The 19,373-nt window shown below is 37.7% G+C and overlaps 1 protein-coding gene and 1 long non-coding RNA gene across 2 annotated transcripts in view; one reads left to right on the top strand and one right to left on the bottom strand.

The window, feature by feature from the left end:
• Positions 1 to 9,237, bottom strand: part of LOC116088126 — a 28,229-nt gene extending 18,992 nt beyond the window's left edge. The window contains exon 1 of the long non-coding RNA XR_004117783.1: positions 9,171 to 9,237. This is a non-coding gene — a long non-coding RNA (uncharacterized LOC116088126). The remainder of the gene's footprint in view (positions 1 to 9,170) is intronic.
• The window catches only part of Xkr4 (XK related 4), a 410,235-nt gene that overhangs the window by 58,893 nt on the left and 331,969 nt on the right, over positions 1 to 19,373 (top strand). The gene's annotated exons all lie outside the window — the stretch shown is intronic.

Raw genomic sequence — 19,373 nt, 5'->3', positions numbered from 1 at the left:
TGTGTGTGTGTGTGTGTGAGTGTGTGTGTGTGTGTGTGTGTGTATGTATGATGACATGGTGGGCTTCCCTGTGCATATCATGAATATCATGACTTACAGCTGCTTTGTCAAGTCCCAGGGGACAGTGAACTGCCAGAACTGCCAAGAATAATACTGTGATGAGCCTTTACAACCACTACCTGGAGAAAGGCAGGAGGAGCAAGATTCTCTCCACCTCTGCTTGCTGTTCCAGCACAAAGCTGTTTTCATTCATGAGCTATGGTTGCGCAGTAGAATAGTTCTACAATTCTAGGCTGTAGTAAATCTTTGCAGGTAATATCTGGGCAGCTTTTAGAAGTGCCTGGTACTTCCAATAAGTTGCTCTAGGTTATCTACTGATATAGATACTAATTTTATTATCATCAATTTCTTTTTCTATTACACACTGACACACTTCAAAATTAAATATTCAAGGTCTTAACAGTATTTTGGCCACTTTTCCCTTAGATTATGCTATACATTAGTGGCTTCAATAACTTTTTCATGCTGTGGTTTCTGCTCTTCTCCATTCCTGCCTTTTGCACTTCTAGCAACCACAGACAGGCCTTGAGTCTCCAGAAGAGCTGATTTGCATATGAGAAGACCATATATATATTTACATTATATAATACTGCCAGTCATTGATGCATTACTTGCAGAGAACCTAGTTTGTTTTCTATTTGGCACAGTGTACTCCAGTTCTGGGAAACAGACACAAGAGACTGGAAGCTTAAGGATGTGAGCCACCATATATATTTATTTGAATCCTAACACCAGCATTTCCCAGCATGTTCCAGGGGAGCATCAATCAGAGCCTACTAAAATAAGTGAGTTAGGACCAGTGAGGTAATTAGTTCATCTCCTAAGGATTCTTGCCTGTTACCAAGCCTGAAATTCATATGGGGGAAGAAAAGAATCAACTCTTTAATGTTACCTTCTGATTTCCACACGTACATATCATCACACAAAATGAACAAATGAATGTAAAAAATATTTAAAGTAAGTAAGATGATGAATCCTTTGATGGCATATGAACCCACTAATCACCTCAGTTAGGATATCTTCTGAATATAAGCTTTGTGAGGATTTTATGAGAGAGACATTATAAGCTTGCTCACACGAAGCACCACATAAGGCATTGTCATGATCACTCTTTTGAAAACTGCAGTAAAACTCACACTGTTTGTTTGTTTCTTAATATTTCCAAAGTTCCCTGCTGAAAACAAGGTAGGACTTTTCTGCACAGTTTGTCATGGAATGGTGGTCATTGTGTGTTTGAGAAATGCCTGTTCAGATTGTTTGCCAATGTCTCAATTGTGTTGCTTGTTTTCTTTCCATCAGAATCTTTTATGATCCTTACATGCTTTGATGTTAATCCCTTATCAGATGAAAACAGTTTCTCCATGTTGGTAAATCAGCCCTTCACTTTGTGAGTTACTATTCTTTTCTTTTTTTAATTAGATATTTTCTTTTACATTTCGAATGATATCCTCTTTCCTGGTTTCCCCTCTGAAAAAATAACCCTGTCCCCTCCTCCTGCTCACAAACAAACCCTTTCCCACTTCCTGGCCCTGATACTCCCCTACACGGGGGCATAGAACCTTCACAGGACCAAGGGCTTCTCTTCTCATTGATGCTCAACTAGGCCATCCTCTGATACATGTGCAGCTTGGGCCATGATCCCACCATGTGTACTCTTTGCTGGGTGGTCTAGTCCCTGGAAGCTCTGAGGGTACTACTTAGTTCATATTGTTGTTCGTTCTTCGGGGCTACAAACCCCGTCAGCTCCTTGGGTTCTTTCTCTAGCTCCTTCATTTGGGAATCTGGGCTCAATACAGTGGATGGCTGTGAGCCTCTACTTGTGTATTAGGCAGAGCCTCTCAGGAGACAGCTATATCAGGCACCTGTCAACCAGCACTTGCTGACATCCACAATAGTGTCTGGGTTTGATGACTGAATATGGGAAGGATTCCCAAGTGCAGCAGTCTCTAGACTGTCCTTCCTTCAGTCTCTGCTCCATACTTTGTCTCTGGAATTCCTTCCATGGGTATTTTGTTCCCCCTTCTAAGAAGGATTGAAGTATCCACACTTTGGTCTTCCTTCTTGACTTTCTTGTGGTTTGTGGATGGTATCTTGGGTATTCTGATCTTTTGGGCTAATATCTACTTATTAGAGAATGCATACCATGTGTGTTCTTTTGTGATTGGGATACCTCACTCAGAATGATATTCTCCAGATCTATCCATTTCCCTAAGAATCTCATAAATTCACTGTTTTTAATAGCTGAGTAGTATTCCATTGTGTAAATGTACCACATTTTTTTGTATCCATTCCTCTGTTGAGGGACATCTGGGTTGTTCCAGCTTCTGGTTATTATAAATAAGGCTGCTATGAACATACTGGAGAATGTGTCCTTATTACATGTTGGGTCCACTGGTAGTACTAAGTCCAATTTCCTGAGGAACTGCCAAACTGATTTCCAGAGTGGTTATACCAGCTTGCAATCCCACCAGCAATGAAGGAATGTTCCTCTTTCTCTACATCCTCAACAGCATCTGCTGTCATCTGAGTTTTTATCCTAGTCATTCTGACTGGTGTGAGGTGAAATCTCAGGGTTGTTTTGATTTGCATTTCCCTGATGACTAAGGTTGTTAAAAATTTCTTTAGGTGCTTCTCAGACACTGAGTATTCCTCAGTTGAGAATTCTTTGTTTAGCTCTGTACCCCATTTTTAAATAGGGTTATTTGGTTCTCTGGAGTCTAACTTCTCTAGTTCTTTGTATATATTGGATATTAGCCCTCTATCAGATACAGGATTGACAAAGATCTTTTCCAAATTTGTTGTTGCCGTTTTGTGCTATTGACAGTGTCTTTTGCCTTACATAATCTTTGCAATTTTATGAAGTCCCATTTGTTGATTCTTGATCTTAGAGCATAAGCTATTAGTGTTCTGTTCTGGAAAATTTCCCCTGTGCCCATGTGCTTGAGGCTCTTCCACCACTTTCTTTTCTATTAGTTTGAGTGTATCTGGTTTTATGTGGAGGTCCCTGATCCACTTGGACTTGAGCTTTGTACAAGGAGATAAGAATAGATTGATTTGTATTCTTGAACATGGTGACCACCAGTTGAGCCAGCACCATTTGTTGAAAATGCTGTCCTTTTTTTGCTGGATGGTTTTAGCTCCTTTATAAAATATCAAGTGACCATAGGTGTGTGGGTTCATTTCTGGATCTTCAATTCTATTCCAGTGGTTCACCTGACTGTCACTGTACCAACACCATTCAGTTCTTTTTTTTTTTTTTATCACAATTGCTTTGTACTACAGCTTAAGGTCAGGGATGGTGATTCTTCCAAAAGTTCTGTTATTGTTGAGAAAAGTTTTCGATATCCTAAGATTTTTGCTATTCCAGACTAATTTGCAAATTGTTCTTTCCAAATCTGTGAAGAATTGAGTTGGATTTTTGTTGGGGATTGCATTGAATCTATACATTGCTTTCAGTAAGATGACCATTTTTACTATTATTAATTTATTATTATTCAATTAATCCTGCCAACCCATGAGCATGGGAGATCTTTTTATCTTCTGAGATCTTCAATTTCCTTCTTCAGAGACTTGAAGTTCTTGTAATACAGACCTTTCACTTGCTTAATTAGAGTCACACCAAGGTATTTTATATTATTTGTGACTATTGTGAAGGTTGTTGTTTCCCTAACTTCTTTCTCAGCCGCTTTATCCTTTGTGTAGAGGAAGGCCTCTGATTTGCTTGAGTTAATTTTATATCCAGCTACTTTGCTGAAGTTGTTTATTAGGTTTAGGAGCTCTCTGGTAGAATTTTTGGGGTCACTTAAGTATACTATCCTATCATCAGCAAATAGTGATAATTTGAATCCTTCTTTTCCAATTTCTATCCCTTTGATCTCCTTTTGTTGTCTAATTGCTCTGGCTAGGACTTCAAGTACAATATTGAATAGGTAGGGAGAGATTGGGCAGCCTTGCCTAGTCTCTGATTTTAGTGGGATTGCTTCAAGTTTCTCTCCATTTAGTTTGATGTTGGCTACTGGTTGGCTGTATATTGCTTTTACTATGTTTAAACATGGGCCTTGAATTCCTGATCTTTCCAAGATTTCTGTCATGAACGGATGTTGGATTTTGTCAAAAGTTTTCTCAGCATCTAATGAGATGATTATGTGGTTTTTTTTTCTTTGAGTTTTTTTATATAGTGGATTACTTTGATGGATTTCCATATATTGAATCATCCCTGCATCCCTGGGATGAAGCCTACTTTATCATGCTGGATGATTGTTTTGCTGTGTGTTTGGGTTCGGATTGCAAGAATTTTATTGAGTATTTTTGCATTGATATTCATAAGGGAAATTAGTCTGAAGTTTTCTTTCTTTGTAAGGTCTTTGTGTGGTTTAGGTGCCGGAGTAATTGTGGCTTCATAGAACAAATTTAGTAAAGTGCCTTCAGTTTCTATTTTGTGGAATAGTTCAAGGAGTATTGGTATTAGGTCTTCTTTGAAGGTCTGATAAAACTCTGCATTAAACCCGTCTGGTCCTGGGCTTTTTCAGGTTTGGAGACTATTAATAACTGTTTCTATTTCTTTAGGGGATATGGGACTGTTTAGATAGTTGATCTGATCTTGATTTAACTTTGGTACCTGGTATCTGTCTAAAAAATTTTCCATTTCATCCAGATTTTTCAGTTTTGTTGAGTATAGGCTTTTGCAGTAGGATCTCATGATTTTTTGGATTTCCTCAGTTTCTGTTGTTATGTCTCCCTTTTCATTTCTGATTTTGTTAATTAGGATAATGTCTCTGTGCCCTCTAGTTAGTTGGGCTAATGGTTTATCTATGTTGTTGATTTTCTCAAAGAACCAGTTCCTGGTTTGGTTGATTCTTTCTATAGTTCTCTTTGTTTCCACTTGGTTGATTTCATCCCTTAGTTTGATTATTTCCTGCTGTCTGTTCCTTTTCGGTGAATTTGCTTCTTTTTGTTCTAGAGCTTTGAGATGTGCTGTCAAATTGCTGGTGGATACTCTCTACAGTTTCTCTTTGGAGGCACTCAGAGCTTTGAGTTTTCCTCTTAGGACTGCTTTCATTGTGTCCCATAACTTTGGATATGTTGTTGCTTCAATTTCATTAAACTCGAAAAAGTCTCTAATTTCTGTCTTTATTTCTTCTTTGACCAAGTTATCATTGAGTGAGTGTTGTTCAGCTTCCACGTATATGAGGACTTTCTATTGTTTATTTTGTTTTTGAGGACTAGCCTTAGTCCATGGTGATCTTATAGGATGCAGAGACTTATTTCACTCTTCTTGTATCTGTTGAGGCCTGTTTTGTAACCAATTATGTATTCAGTTTTGGAGACGGTACCATGAGATGCTCAGCTGAAGGTATATTCTTTTGTTTTACAATAAAATTTCTACAGATATCTGTTAAATCAATTTGTTTCATGACTTCTGTTAGTTTCACTGTGTCTCTGTTTAGTTTCTGTTTCCATGGTCCATTACACAGTCAGGTGTTGAAGTCTTCCACTGTTATTGTGTGTGGTGCTATGTGTGCTTTGAGCTTTAGTACATTTTCTTTTATGAATATAGATGCCCTTGCATTTGGAGCATAGATATTCAGAAGTGAGAGTTCATCTTGGTAGGTCTTACCTTTGATGTGTATGAAGTGTTCCTCCTTATTTTTCTTGAATACTTTAGGTTGAAAGTCGATTTTATTAGATATTAGAGTGGCTACTCTGGCTTGTTTCTTGGGACCATTGACTTGGAAAATTGTTTTCTAGTCTTTTACTCTTAGGTGTGTCTGTCTTTGTCACTGAAGTGGGTTTCCTGAATGCAACAAAATGTTGCGTCCTGTTTACATAGCCAGTTTGTTAATCTATGTGTTTTTATTGGGGAATTGAGTCCATTGATATTAATAATTATTAAGAAGAAGTAATGGTTGCTTCTTGTTATTTTTGTAGTTAGAGTTGGAATTCTGTTCATGTGGCTATTTTCTTTTAGTTTTGTTGAAAGATTACTTTCTTTCTTCTTCAAGGATGTATTTTCCCTCTTTGTATTATAGTTTCCATTTATTATCCTTTGTAGGGCTGGATTTGTGGCAAGATATTGTATAAATTTGTTTTTGTCATGGAATACCTTGTTTTCTCCATCTACGGTAATTGAGAGTTTTGCTGGGTGTAGTAGCCTGGGCTGGCATTTATATTCTCTTAGGGTCTGTATGACATCAACCCATGATCTTCTGGTTTTCATGGTCTGTGGTGAGAAGTCTGATGTAATTCTGATAGGCCTGCCTTTATATGTTACTTGACATTTTTCCCTCTCTCCTTTTAATATTCTTTCTTTGTTTTATACATTTGATGTTTTGATTATTATGTGACAGAAGGAATTTCTTTTCTATCCAAACTATTTGTAGTTCTGTAGTCTTCTTGTATGTTCATTGGCATCTCTTTATTTACGTTAAGGAAGTTTTCTTCTATAATTTTGTTGAAGATATTAACTGGCCGTTTAAGTTGGAAGTCTTCACTCTCTTCTATAACTATTTGCCTCAGGTTTGGTCTTCTCATTGTTTCCTGGATTCCCTGAATGTTTTGGGTTAGGATCTTTTTGTATTTTGCATTTTCTTTGACTGTTCTGTCAATGTTTTCTATGGTGTCTTCTGCCCCTGAGAGTCTCTCTTCTATCTCTTGTATTCTGTTGGTGATGCTTGCATCTATGGCTCCTGACTTCTTTCCTAGATTTTCTAACTCCAGAATTTTCTCTCTTTGTGATATCTTAATTGTTTCTACTTCCATTTTTAGATCCTAGATAGTTTTGTTCAATTCCTTCACCTGTTTGATTCTGTTTTCTTGTAATTCTTTAAGAGTTTTTTGTGTTTCCTCCTTAAGGGCTTGTACCTGCTTACCTGTGTTCTATTGTGTTTTTTTTAAAGGAGTTATTTATTCCCTTCTTAAATTCCTCTGTCAGCATCATGAGATGTGATTTTAGATCTGAATCTTGCTTTTCTGGTGTGTTGGGGTATCCAGGACTTGCTGTGGTGGGAGTACTGGGTTCAAGTGGTCTTGGTTCCCTTTGGTAAGATTCCTGCATTTGCCTTTTGCCATTGGTTAATCTCTGGTGTTAGATGTTCCTGCTGTTTCTGGCTGGAGCTTGTTCCTCTTGCGAGTCTGTAAGCCTGTGTTAGCACTCCTAGGAGGTCAGCTCTCTCCTGGTAAGACCAGTGCACAAAAGGCTGTGGATCAGCTGTCCCTTTTGGGTGCAGATGGATGCAGGAAGGACCCTGTCCCTGCTGTTCTGCCTCTTCTGCTCCTTGTGCCTCCTGGCTGGTCCCACCTTAGAAAGTCACCAGAGAGAAAGTGGCGATCTTGCCTGGGTCCTGGGTTCAGAGCACTTCCTGGAGACCAGCTCTCCCCTGGTGAGAAAGGTGCAGAGAGGGTTGTGGAACAGGCGTACCTCTTGGGTGTAGATAGAGGAAGGAACCTACATCCGCTGCTGTGCCACTTCTGTGGCCTGTGCCTCCTGTCTGGTCCTGCCTTAGAACTTTACTATTCTTTTTGTATATAAGTTTTTAGTTGATCATATCCAGTTTATTTTTGCTTTATTTGCCTGTGTTTTGGCAAGGGGGTAAATCTATAAATATCTTGTCCAGGCTAGGCCTTTTTTTTCCTGTATGTGTCCTAAAACTTTTATACTTTTAGGGTGTCTGTTTTATGTAATTTTCTTACTTTAGGTTTTTTTCATTTATTGAAAATATGTATTTTTTATACAATATATTGTGACTATGATGTCCTCTCCCCCAACTCATCCAAGAGCCTTCCCATCTCTCCTAGCACCTGAATCCATGCCCTTTCTGACTCTTGTTAGAAAACAAATGAATACCTATAAAGTAATAAAATAGTACAAAACAAAGACAGACAAATTTGGTTAGGACAAAGCAAACAACAAACAAGATCACAAGAGACATAATATACATTTGCACACAAAGGGTACCCATAAAACACAAGAAAAGTCATATATTTACACTGAGGATCTGTAAGGTAAACAAACAAACAAACAAACCCAACCCAAACAAAGAAATAAGCCTGACAAGGCATTTTGAAACAAAGAACCTACAAATGTGTCATAGAGTCCATTTTGTGTTGGCCATCAGTTTCAGCTGCTGGGCAGGTAGAGTGGCTTGTATCCCAAGTGAGAATCATTTGAAACTGATTTTCCTTTTGTGAGTTGTTATCAATAAGTTGGAAATAGTCTCTGTGTTAGGTATGGGGACTTGTGTCCACTTCTCTCAGCTCCAGGATCCCATCTTATGCAGACTCATGCAGGCCCTATCTATGTGGCCTCAGTCTCTGTGAATTCATTGGTCCTTCCTATCTCCTAATGAGATGTCTTCATAAATCCCTCCCCTCAGGGTTGAAGGATCTCTGTAGGAGTCAGAAAGACTGTAAGTGCCAGAAGACATGGAGGACACCAAGGAAATTAGGTTGTGTGAAATGAGAGTCTAATTTCATTCTCAGCCATTGGTGTAACCATTGGAATAAATATTACAAACACTTGAGTTCTGTACATGCCAGTGTCATGGGGTGTGGGCATGGATGCTTTCATCATAGAAAACGTAAAATATTTCAGATTATGAATAGGTTGGTTGTCTTGATTTGGTCATTTCATATTGTATCAAAAATATCATTTGGTACTCCATAAATATGAACAACTATTTGCTATAAAAACAATAACTTAAATAAATAAGGAATAGAAACCAAGGAGTAAAATTTGAACATAAAAAAATTCAATCTATACATGCAGAAAGAATATTTGTTGTTGAGACTCAAGAAAACAGTTTAGGATATTCTCTGTGAAACTTGACTATATGAACTATTGTCATTGGATATTGAAACTACTCAGTAAAAATGGTCAAACTCTACACAAGTTTTTTTTTCTAAGAAATAGATACTATCTATATATGTGAAATTATTGTTTTAGATAGCCTGTAGAATATCTGAACTAAAATATTAAATGTGCCCATAAAATTATTATTCTTATATAAATAAATTCTTAGCTAAATCTCAACTTAATGTCTCATATTGCAGAATATTTTTTAAAAAGTGTATTTTATAATCTCTTAATAGCCAAAGTGTTATGAAGTGTGTACCTTGTAACTATGGGATGCTGATGCTTCATAGTTTTCATTACAATCCTGGAATTCCTGTACATTCTTAGTTCTTCCCTTATCTGCTACTAGGTTAGAGCCTTTGTGTTGCAATTTCAGTGACAATGGAACTATCTCATTTCCTAAAATAACCTCCCTTCTACAGACCTGTATAAACACTGGCAGCTTCATCTATTACTTAAGTTTAATAAAGTCTCTTATTTTAAATTAAGTTTAGTCTCTAACAGGAGAGAGCTCTGGGAAGGGAGCTCCTTTGTTTATTTTTTATAACTGCCTTTATGTGTGGCAACTTTCAGATGTAGCCATTATAATACAGCTACTTACTTAGGATTTTAAATCAAGAATACTAAAGCCCTGTTCGTATGAGTCCAGGAGACATGAAAAACAGTAGTGGTACAAAGGCTCCATTTTTGTAGTAGACCTATGTTGTTTCAGATAGGATCTCACACCTTTTAGGTAGGTTCTTAATTTGTCCTTGTGAATTTGTGCATAGATAGCTCAGTTCACTAAATTAAAAAAACTTATGTCATAATAAGTAATCCAAATATTATATAAAAAATTAATTATATAAAATTAATATTTATGCTCACTAAAATAGAGTGAGAAAGTATAAGTTCACTAGTGCCCACATGTCCTTTCCAGTATGGCTGAATGCATGTACCTTTACCCCAAACTCCACTTTCCAGTTTCAAGCTAATTGCTGCCTGAAAATATTTCATAGAAAGTTTAAACTTCAGAGTTTAACAATTCATAAATTTTATGTTTCACACTGTTCTCACTTCACCCTGATTGTGGAATGAATTATTTATCCATTCCAGAGTATACACCTTGTATGTAGCACCCACCAGTGCGTCACTTAGGAGCCCCTTGTTCTCAGATGGTATGCAGTGACTGTGTTCTAGATATTTCATTATAAATAATAATGACATGAGTATTTATGCTTTGAATTCATAGCAAAATAGGACCTATCAAGTGCTTCTTTTAAGCCAAGAGGTAGAAGTTGTTGACTTAGTGAGTTGAGAGAAAAAACCCTCACATATTGAGGTTGATAGAGTCATTAGAAGATTAAAATCTTTGAAGCTGGGAGATAGGAAAATCAGGAACTCACATGAAAAGCTAAAAGCCTTTGGTTTAGTTTGGCATGGGGTTATGTACTTGTAACCAACCCTAGGACTGGAGAGTCAGAGACAAGGACATTTCTGGGGTTCAATGGTCACCCAGACTAAGCTAACAGGTGAGTCCCACGTTGATGAAAGACCTTGCCAAAAATAAATTAAACTGTCTTCCTCAGATACAACACACAATCTTGACCTCTGACCTTCATTTATGTATATATATGTGTGCTCCCTCATATACCTGCATATACATACATATATAAATAAAAAATATATCTATCTATGTGTGGTATTTTGAAAAAGTAAAATAATCTTATGATAGTTTTTCTGTCATACCTTAACTGCCAGAGGTTATACTCACAGTATATAACAAGTGCTTACTGATGATAGATAATATTAACTACATTTGGTTTAATGAAGCACAGAGAATATATGTTTGGGACTAGCCATGACTTCAGACACAACTGAGAGTCTTCAGATATATCACTTGAGAATAAGGAGAACCACTCTTTACACCCACCCCCCCCCACACACACAAACACACACATACAAACACATGCAGACACAGACACAGACACACGCACATGCGCACGCGCACACACACACACTCACACACACACACACACACACACACACACACATTCACTGAGGGCTTTGCCCTAACGACCACTCTGCTGTTGCCTATAGGCACTCTGCTTCCTCTTAATGCTGTTTAGCTTCCATAGAGCTAAGAACCCAAGCTCTTCTGCAGCTCCCTTCTTATGACACTTGTTCAATAGCTTGCTGTGCAGCTTGGTAGAGATTGCCACTGTGTATAAACAATCCCATTTCTGTGTGTAGGGATTCAGCCTCTAACACACTGATGTCCCTGGTTCACTGGTATATTCTCAAAAGCTTAGAGGGAGAGGTGGATACACTTGATAGGTTTTCCCCATAGAAGTAAGCACAATTTTTTTGACAAGGTATTCTTTAAGAAACTCTTAGGAGCCCTATTTTACCTGAGAAATGTACAAGTAGGCAAAATAAGTGGCCTCTGGGCTGGATATCTGGATCATCAGACACAGAAAAGGAGAGGGCAGGGAATTTTATTTTATTGTTGTTTTGAAAGTATCCAGATGAAGGGGAATAGGAATAGAAAAATGAAGGCTAGAGAAACGGTTCAGTGGTTAAGACCATATAGTTGCTTTCCCAGAGGATCTAGGTTTGATTCTCAGCACTAATATGGCATCTCACAACAATATGTAACTCCAGTCTCAGGGGATCTGACACTACTTTCTTTTTGTTTTTTTATTAGATAATTTCTTTATTTACATGTCAAATAATATATCCTCTCCTGGTTTCCCCTATGGAAAAAAAGAAAGAAAAAGAAAGGAAAAAAAAAACCCGTTCTCTCCCCCCTTCCCCTGCTCACCAACCTACCCTGTCCTACTTCTTGGCCCTGGCATTCCCTACACTGGGGCATAGAACCTTCACAGGACCAAAGGCCTCTTCTCCCATTGATGACCGACTAGGCCATCCTCTGTTATACATATGCTGCTGGAGCTATGAATCCCACCATGTGTACTCTTTGGTTGGTGGTTTAGTCCCTGGGAGCCCTGATGATACTAGTTAGTTCATATTGTTGTTTGTCCTAAGGGGCTTTAAATCCTTCAGCTCCTTTGGTCTTTTCTCTAGCTCCTTCATTGGGGACCCTATGCTCAGTCCAACAGATGGCTGTGAGCCTTTACTTCTCTATTAGTCAGGCACTGGCAGAGCCTCTCAGGAGACAGCTATATCAGGCTCCTGTCAGCCAGCACTTGCTGACATCTACAATAGTGTCTGTATTTGATGATTGAAGAAAGTAGACTCCAAAGAACCAAATAGCCCTATTAAAAATTGGGTACAGAGCTAAACAAAGAATGCTCAACTGAATGGCTGAGAAGCACCTAAAGAAATGTTCAACATCCTTAGTCATCAGAGAAGTGCAAATCAAAACAACCCTTAGATTCCACCTCACACCAGTCAGAATGGCTGACACCATTTTCTTATGTCTGGGGCCATCAGGCATACACAAAGCACATAGACATACAAGCAGGCAAGACAATCATATACATAAATTTTTTAAAAGGCAAAAGTGAGCCAGATTATGTCTTATTGACTATCAACAAAAGTTAGGATACGTTTCTTTGTGTTCAGGTGGATGATGGGTATATTTTTCAGATTTTGAAATGATGGGGTCTTTAAAATGCTCCATAGAATAGTTGCTGCTTCATTCCCTTTGCCCACATCATTCAGGCCCCAGATTCAGGTTCAGTGTCTGTACTCAAATGGAGACAAAGTGGTCATTTATTGTCAGAAGGAAAAAAAATCTGAGAAATAAAGCCCGGTGGTGGAAAGGAAGCAGGAGTACCACAGGAGGCAGAAAAGACAGGTTCTATAGAAGACAAGACAATGAAAGAATGCTTATTCCTTCCCAGAGTCCTTTGGGGAAGAAGAGATAGAGTTGCTAACTAGTATTTATTTGGAATTGGAGTGCCGATTTGTGACAGTGTCTCAATGTGGGGCTAATGACACCTTAGAGGTGTATTAATAAACCAAGAAAGGGGAGATAAAGGAGGAATCAGAGCTACTCAAAATGCCAGCTATTTTAAGAATTCCTTGACCATGCAATGACCTTCATGCTTATTATGCACTATTAGTATTCATGATAATTACATATTTTTACATTTTTCTTGTTGTAAAACATCAATCATCAGTAACAGCAAATACAATAACTTTTTGCCAGAATAGTTTATATATGAATTTTATAACACTAAACTTTCAAATTCTCTGAATTAATTATGTATTTCAAAGGCCAAAATTAAAAATTATGTAGAAAAGATTCACCATGTGTGGATATTGACAATACATCTATATCATAGTTAGAGCCAAAAAACATATTTGAAAAATATATGTGACATAACTTGGACAGTCAACGAGATTTATAGAGAAATATGCCAATGTTAATATCACTTTGTGCCATCCAATCCAGGTGAGTCAACATTGAGTCATGTGTTAGGTATTTAGAAATGACGACATTATGTTGAACAAAATTAATGACAATAGTGAGCTATACATGTAGGAAATTGGATTTAACTCTTATGCACACAAATTGGGAGAATAGAACACTCAGAAATGTGAAGACTATGGAAGCTGTGGGCTAATAAACAACCTTTTCTTCTCCTTTGTACCAGGCATGATAACTTTAGTAAGCTTGAGGGGCAATTAGACTTGGAGTCTACACTGGTGTTCTGGTACCCTCATTCTCTTAATTGAACATGAGGAGATTGGCTGGAATAAGACCTTGCAGCTGGATTGTGTCTTTAAAGGGAAATGTTTCATTCATTTATTTCAGAAAGACATCCTCAAATGGTACTCAACAGTCTCATAACAACTGCAGATACTGTACTAGCTTGTCTTTATCAACTTAAACTAGAGCTATTTGGGATAAGAAAGACCAAATTGAGTAACTTCCTTCATCAGATTGACCACTGGTCAAGTCTGTGTGAACATTTTCTTTAATGTTGGATGGCTCAACTCACTAAGCATGGTGCCATCCTTGGGCATGGCTGTAAGGAAGGTAGCTGAATGTGTATAGTAGAGGACTGCAAATTCGATCATCAATAGGTGGAGAGGACCTCGGCCCTGTGAAAGTTCTGTGCCCCAGTGTAGGGGAGCGCCAGGGCCAGTAAGTGGGAGAGGGCGGGGTGGCAGGCATGGGGAAGGGGGAGGCAACAGGGGTTTGTTTTTGTTGTTTTTGTTTGTTTCTTTGTTTTTTTGGAGGGGAAACTGGGAATGGAGAAATTTACATGTAAATAAAGAAAATATCTAATAAAAAAATAATAAAAAAAAAAGAAAGGTAGCTGAACAATTCAGCAGACGCAAGCCAGTGCTTGCGTTCCTCCATAAGCTCTGCTTCAGTTCCTGCCTCTAGGTTAGAAATAATGCATTCTAATTAACAACAACCTCAAAGAATATAAACTATCTAGAATAAAACCAACCAAGGAATTGAGGGACCTCTACAATGAAAACTTTAAACCTCTAAATAGATAATGAAAGATACCAGAAAATGGAAAGACATCCCACACTCGTGGATTTGTAGAATTAATACTGTGAAAATGATAATTTTACCAGCCAGGTGGTGATGGCGCACACCTTTAATCCCAGCACTTGGGAGGCAGAGGCAGGCAGATTTCTGAGTTCAAGGCCAGCCTGGCCTACAGAGTGATTTCCAGTACAGCTAGAGGTATACAGAGAAACCTGTCTTGAAAAGCCAATGATGATGATGATGATGATGATGATGATGATGATGATGATGATGATGATGATGATGATGATGATGATGATGATGATAATAATAATTTTACCAAGAGCTATTTACAGATTTAATGCAACCCCTGTGTTTCTTGGATACAGGTCTCTCTTTGGCTTGTAACTTACCAACTAGACTGGACTAGGCTAGCTTCATTCTTCACAGAACTAGAAAAAGCTATCAAAAACTTCTTAAGGAACCACAAAATACTGAAGATAGACAAATCAACATTGTCTTTTAAAAGTTTAATTTCTTTCCCAATTCTCCATGACTACTTCCCATTGTGTATGTGCATGTGTGTGTGTTTGTATATGTGTATGTGTGTATGCTTTCCTACATACCATAGCATGAATGTGGAGATCAGAGGATGGCTTGTCATAATTAGATTTCTCTGGCACATATTGTCAGGCTAAGTGACAAGCATCCTTATCCATAGAAACAAACACCTGTCATCTTAGGGCTTTGAAGTCAGTGTGCTGTCATTTCCTTTGCTGTTTTGTTTCATTGAAAATGTAGAAAACAGGATGGACATTTCAAATTGGAGGGTAGGGGCAAGTGGCTCCATTATAACACATTGAATTTATCATGCTATCTTGTTTTGTCTTGAGGAATATGAGATGCTGGTTGATTATTACCACAAAATGATTTTAATACTTTGGAAAATGTGCCTGTTTCCACTACTGTGCATGTATGTGTGGAGGCCAGAGGTCAATCTCTTGTGTCATTTTTCAGAGCTGTCCACTGATTTTTTTTCCCTTGAATGCAGGCCTCTCTTTGGCTTGCAACACACCAACTGGTCTAGGCTAGCTGGCCAGATAGCTCCAGGGATTTGCCTATCTTGCATGTCTACTGCTGAAATCACAAGTGTACACTAACACATTTGAATTTTTAACAATCTCTTTCTGGTTACACAGTTTTTGGAATCAAGTTATCATCTTGCTTGAGCAGCAAGTGCTTATTGACTAAGCTGTCTTCTCAGCCTCTAATGAGTGATCTTGATCTTCATCTAGGAATACATGCTGCCATGGTAATTATGCACCTTGCCTCGTCTCAGCTATTTGCTTCAGATTTTGTCTCATGTATTGTTGCCAAGTCCTAAGTAACATATCATAGTGTGGTGGTTTGTGTATGCTTGGTCCAGGGAGTGGGACTATTAGGAAGTGTGTCCTTTTTGGACTAGGTGTGGCCTTGGAGTAGGTGTGTCACTTTGGGAATGAACTTTAAGACCTTCTTTTAACTGGATGGAAGCCAGTTGTTTTCTAGCTGCCTTCAGAACAAGAGGTAGAACTCTTAGCTCCTCCAGCTCCATGTCTGCCTGGGCACTGCCATGCTGCCACCTCAGTGATAACGGGCTGAACCTCTGAACTTTTAACCCAGCACCAATCAAATGTTGTCCTTTATAAAAGTTGTCTTGATCATGGTGTCTGCTCACACAGAAAACCCCTAAGACACAACAAAATGAAGATTGTGAGCATTGGAGAGATGGCTCAAGATTTAAGTGCACATACTGTTCTTTTGAAGGACTACAGTTTGGTTCCAACATTCATGGTCACCTGTAACCACAGTTCTAGATGATTCAGGGTCCTCTTCTAGCCTTGGCAGGCACACAGACATACACACAGAAATAATATTAAATAAAAGCTTTATTAAAAAGTCAAGACTATTACAGATCATGTTGGAGGGGCAGTTGCCAGGTGTTTCACATTTCTGACTCAGATTTCTGTTCTTTGTAATTCACTAGGTTTCTAGCTTGTCCTAGAGATGACCCCAACTATACTCCAGTTGTCTTTTTCCCTCCATTCTCCTCTCACCTAATCTTTTCTGTTCCCACCCCCCTCACCCCTATCTACCAGTCCGCCCACAAGATGTATTCTATTTCCCTTTCATATTGAGATTCATTTCTCCCACAACCCTGGAGCTCTTTGAAACTTAGCTTCTCTGAGTAGCACAATTATCCTTTACTTTACAGCTCATATCTACTTATAAGTGAGTATATACCACGCTTGTCTTTCTAGGTCTAGGTTACTTTATTCAGGATGATTTTTTTCTAGTTTTATCCATTTGCTTGCAAACTTCATGGTGTTATTTTATTAGCAATTGATTAATTGTCAATTTTGTAAATTTATCACATTTTCTATATCCATTCCTCTTTGGAAGGACATCTAAGTTGTTTCCAGTTTCTTCCTATTATGAATAAATCAGAAATGAACATAGTTAAGCAAGTGTCCTTGTGGTAGGTCAAACATTCTTTGGTTATATGACAAGGAGTGGTATAGCTGGGTCTTTAGGTAGATCGATTAACAACTTTCTGAGGAAACATCATGGCTGTACCAGTTGGCACTCTCACCATCAATGGAGGAGTCTTTCCCTGACTCCAACTCCTCACCAGCATGAGCTGTCAGTTGTGTTTTTGATCTTAACCATTCTGACAGGTGTAAGATGAAATCTCAGAGTCCTTTTAATTTACATTTCCCTGATGACTAAGGATATTGAACATATCTTTAAGTGCTTCTTAGGCATTTGAGATCTTTATGTTGAGAACATTCTGTTTAGATCTGTACCCCATTTTTAAATTGGATTATTTGGTTTGTTGATGTCTAGTTTCTTAAGTTCGTTTTATGTTTTGGAAATCAGTTATATGTCAGAGGTGGTATTGGAAATGATCTTTTCCAATTTTGTAGGCTGTCAATTTGCCCTATTGATAATATCCTTTGACTTACAGAAACTTTTCAGTTTCATGAGTCCATTTATTTATTATTGATCGTAGTGCCTGTGATATTGGTGTTCTGTCAGGAAGCTGTCTCATGCACCAATGAGTTCAAGGCTATTCTGTAATTTCTCTTCTATAAGGCCCACTGAATCTGGATTTACATTGAGGTCTTTGATCCCCTTGGACTTGGATTTTGTACAAGATGATAGATATGGATCTATTTGCATCCTTCTACAAGCTGACATCCAGTTAGACCAGCTCCATTTGCTGAAGACTCTTATGTTCTTCCATTGTATATTTTTAGTTCTTTATCAAAAATAATGTGTCCATACGTGTGGATTTTCTTTTGGGTCATATATTTTTTTTATTACTAAAGCTCTGTAGTACAGATTGAAATCAGGGATAGTTATATACGCAGAAATTCTTTTATTGTACAGGATTGTTTTAGCTATACTGGTTTTGTTGTTGTTGTTGTTGTTGTTGTTGTTGTTTGTTTGTTTGTTTTTACATATGAAGGTGAGAATTGCACTTTCAATTATGATGGATTTTGATGGGAATTGTGTTGAATCCGTAGACTGCTTTTGTTAAGATGGCCATTTTAACTATGTAATCTTGCCAAATAATGAGCATGGGGGATCTTTCCATCTTCTGATATCTTCTTCAATTTCTTAATTCAGAGAATTGAAGTTCTTGTTATTACAGGTCTTTTACTTGCTTGGTTAGAGTTACACCACGATATTTTATATTATTTGTGCCTATTGTGGAAGGTGTTGCTTCCCTGATTTTACTTCTTTCTCAGAAAAATTTTCAGATATATATAAAAAATTTTCATATATATATACATTATATGTATATGTATATGTATATGTATAAGTATATGTACATGTATACATATATGGGCTACTGCTTTATTAGAGCTAATCTTATATCCAGATACTTTGCTGAAATTGTTTATCAGCTGTAAGTGTTCACTGGTAGACTTTTTGGAGTTGCTCATATATACCATCAAATTGTCCACAAAAAGAATAATTTAACTTCTTCCTTTTCAATTTATGTCCCCTTGATCTCCTTGAGATTGCTTATTACTTTATCTAGAACTTCAAGTTCTATACTGAATACATATGAAGAGAGTGAGCAGCCTTGCCTTATTCCTGATTTTAGCAGAATTGCTTTAAGTTTCTCTTCATTTAATTCAATGTTGGTTATCAGCTAGACATATGTAGCCTTTATTATGTTTAGGTATGTCCTCTGTATTCCTGATATCTCCAAGTCTTTTATCATGAAGGGGTGCTGGATTTCGCCAGAGGCTTTTTCAGCATCTGATGAGATGATCCTGTTGGTTTTGTCTTTCAGTTTGTTTATATGGTGGACTACAGTGATATATTTTTATACTATGGTCATCCTTGTTTCTTGTGATCATGGTTGATGATATTTTTGATGTATTCCTAGGTTCAGTTTGCAAGTATTTTATTGAATATTTTTGCATCAATGTTCACATAAGGAATTGGTATGTGATTATCTTTGTTGAGTCTTTTTGTGGTTTGGGTACCAGGGCAACTGTGGCCTTATAGAATGAATTTTGCAATGTTCTTTTTTTCCTCTTTTGTGGAATAGTTTGAGAACTATTGGTCTTAACACTTCTTTGAAAGTATGGCCAAATAATGTGCTAAAACCATCTGAGCATCCACATGTGTGTGGGCATTCTATTGTTTATGTTTTTATTGAGGAGCAGCCTTAGTCCATGGTGATCTGATAGGATGCAAGGAATTATTTCAATCTTCTTGAATCTGTTGAGGCCTGATGTGTGACCAATTATATGGTCAGTTTTGGAGAAGGTACCATGAGGTGCTGAGAAGAAGGTATATCCTTTTGTTTTAGGATAAAAAGTTCTATAGATGTCTGTTAAATCCATCTGTTTCATAACTTCTGTTAGTCTTACCATGTCTCTGTTTAGTTTCTGTTTCCATGATCTGTCCATTACAGATAGTGGGGTGTTGAAATCTCCCACTATTATTGTGTGCAGTGCAATG

Source organism: Mastomys coucha, unplaced genomic scaffold, assembly GCF_008632895.1.
Source record: "Mastomys coucha isolate ucsf_1 unplaced genomic scaffold, UCSF_Mcou_1 pScaffold14, whole genome shotgun sequence".
NCBI classification, from domain to species: Eukaryota; Metazoa; Chordata; class Mammalia; order Rodentia; family Muridae; genus Mastomys; species Mastomys coucha.
The sequence above is the reverse complement of the archived record's forward strand: the minus strand, read 5'-3'. Positions and strand labels throughout refer to the sequence as shown.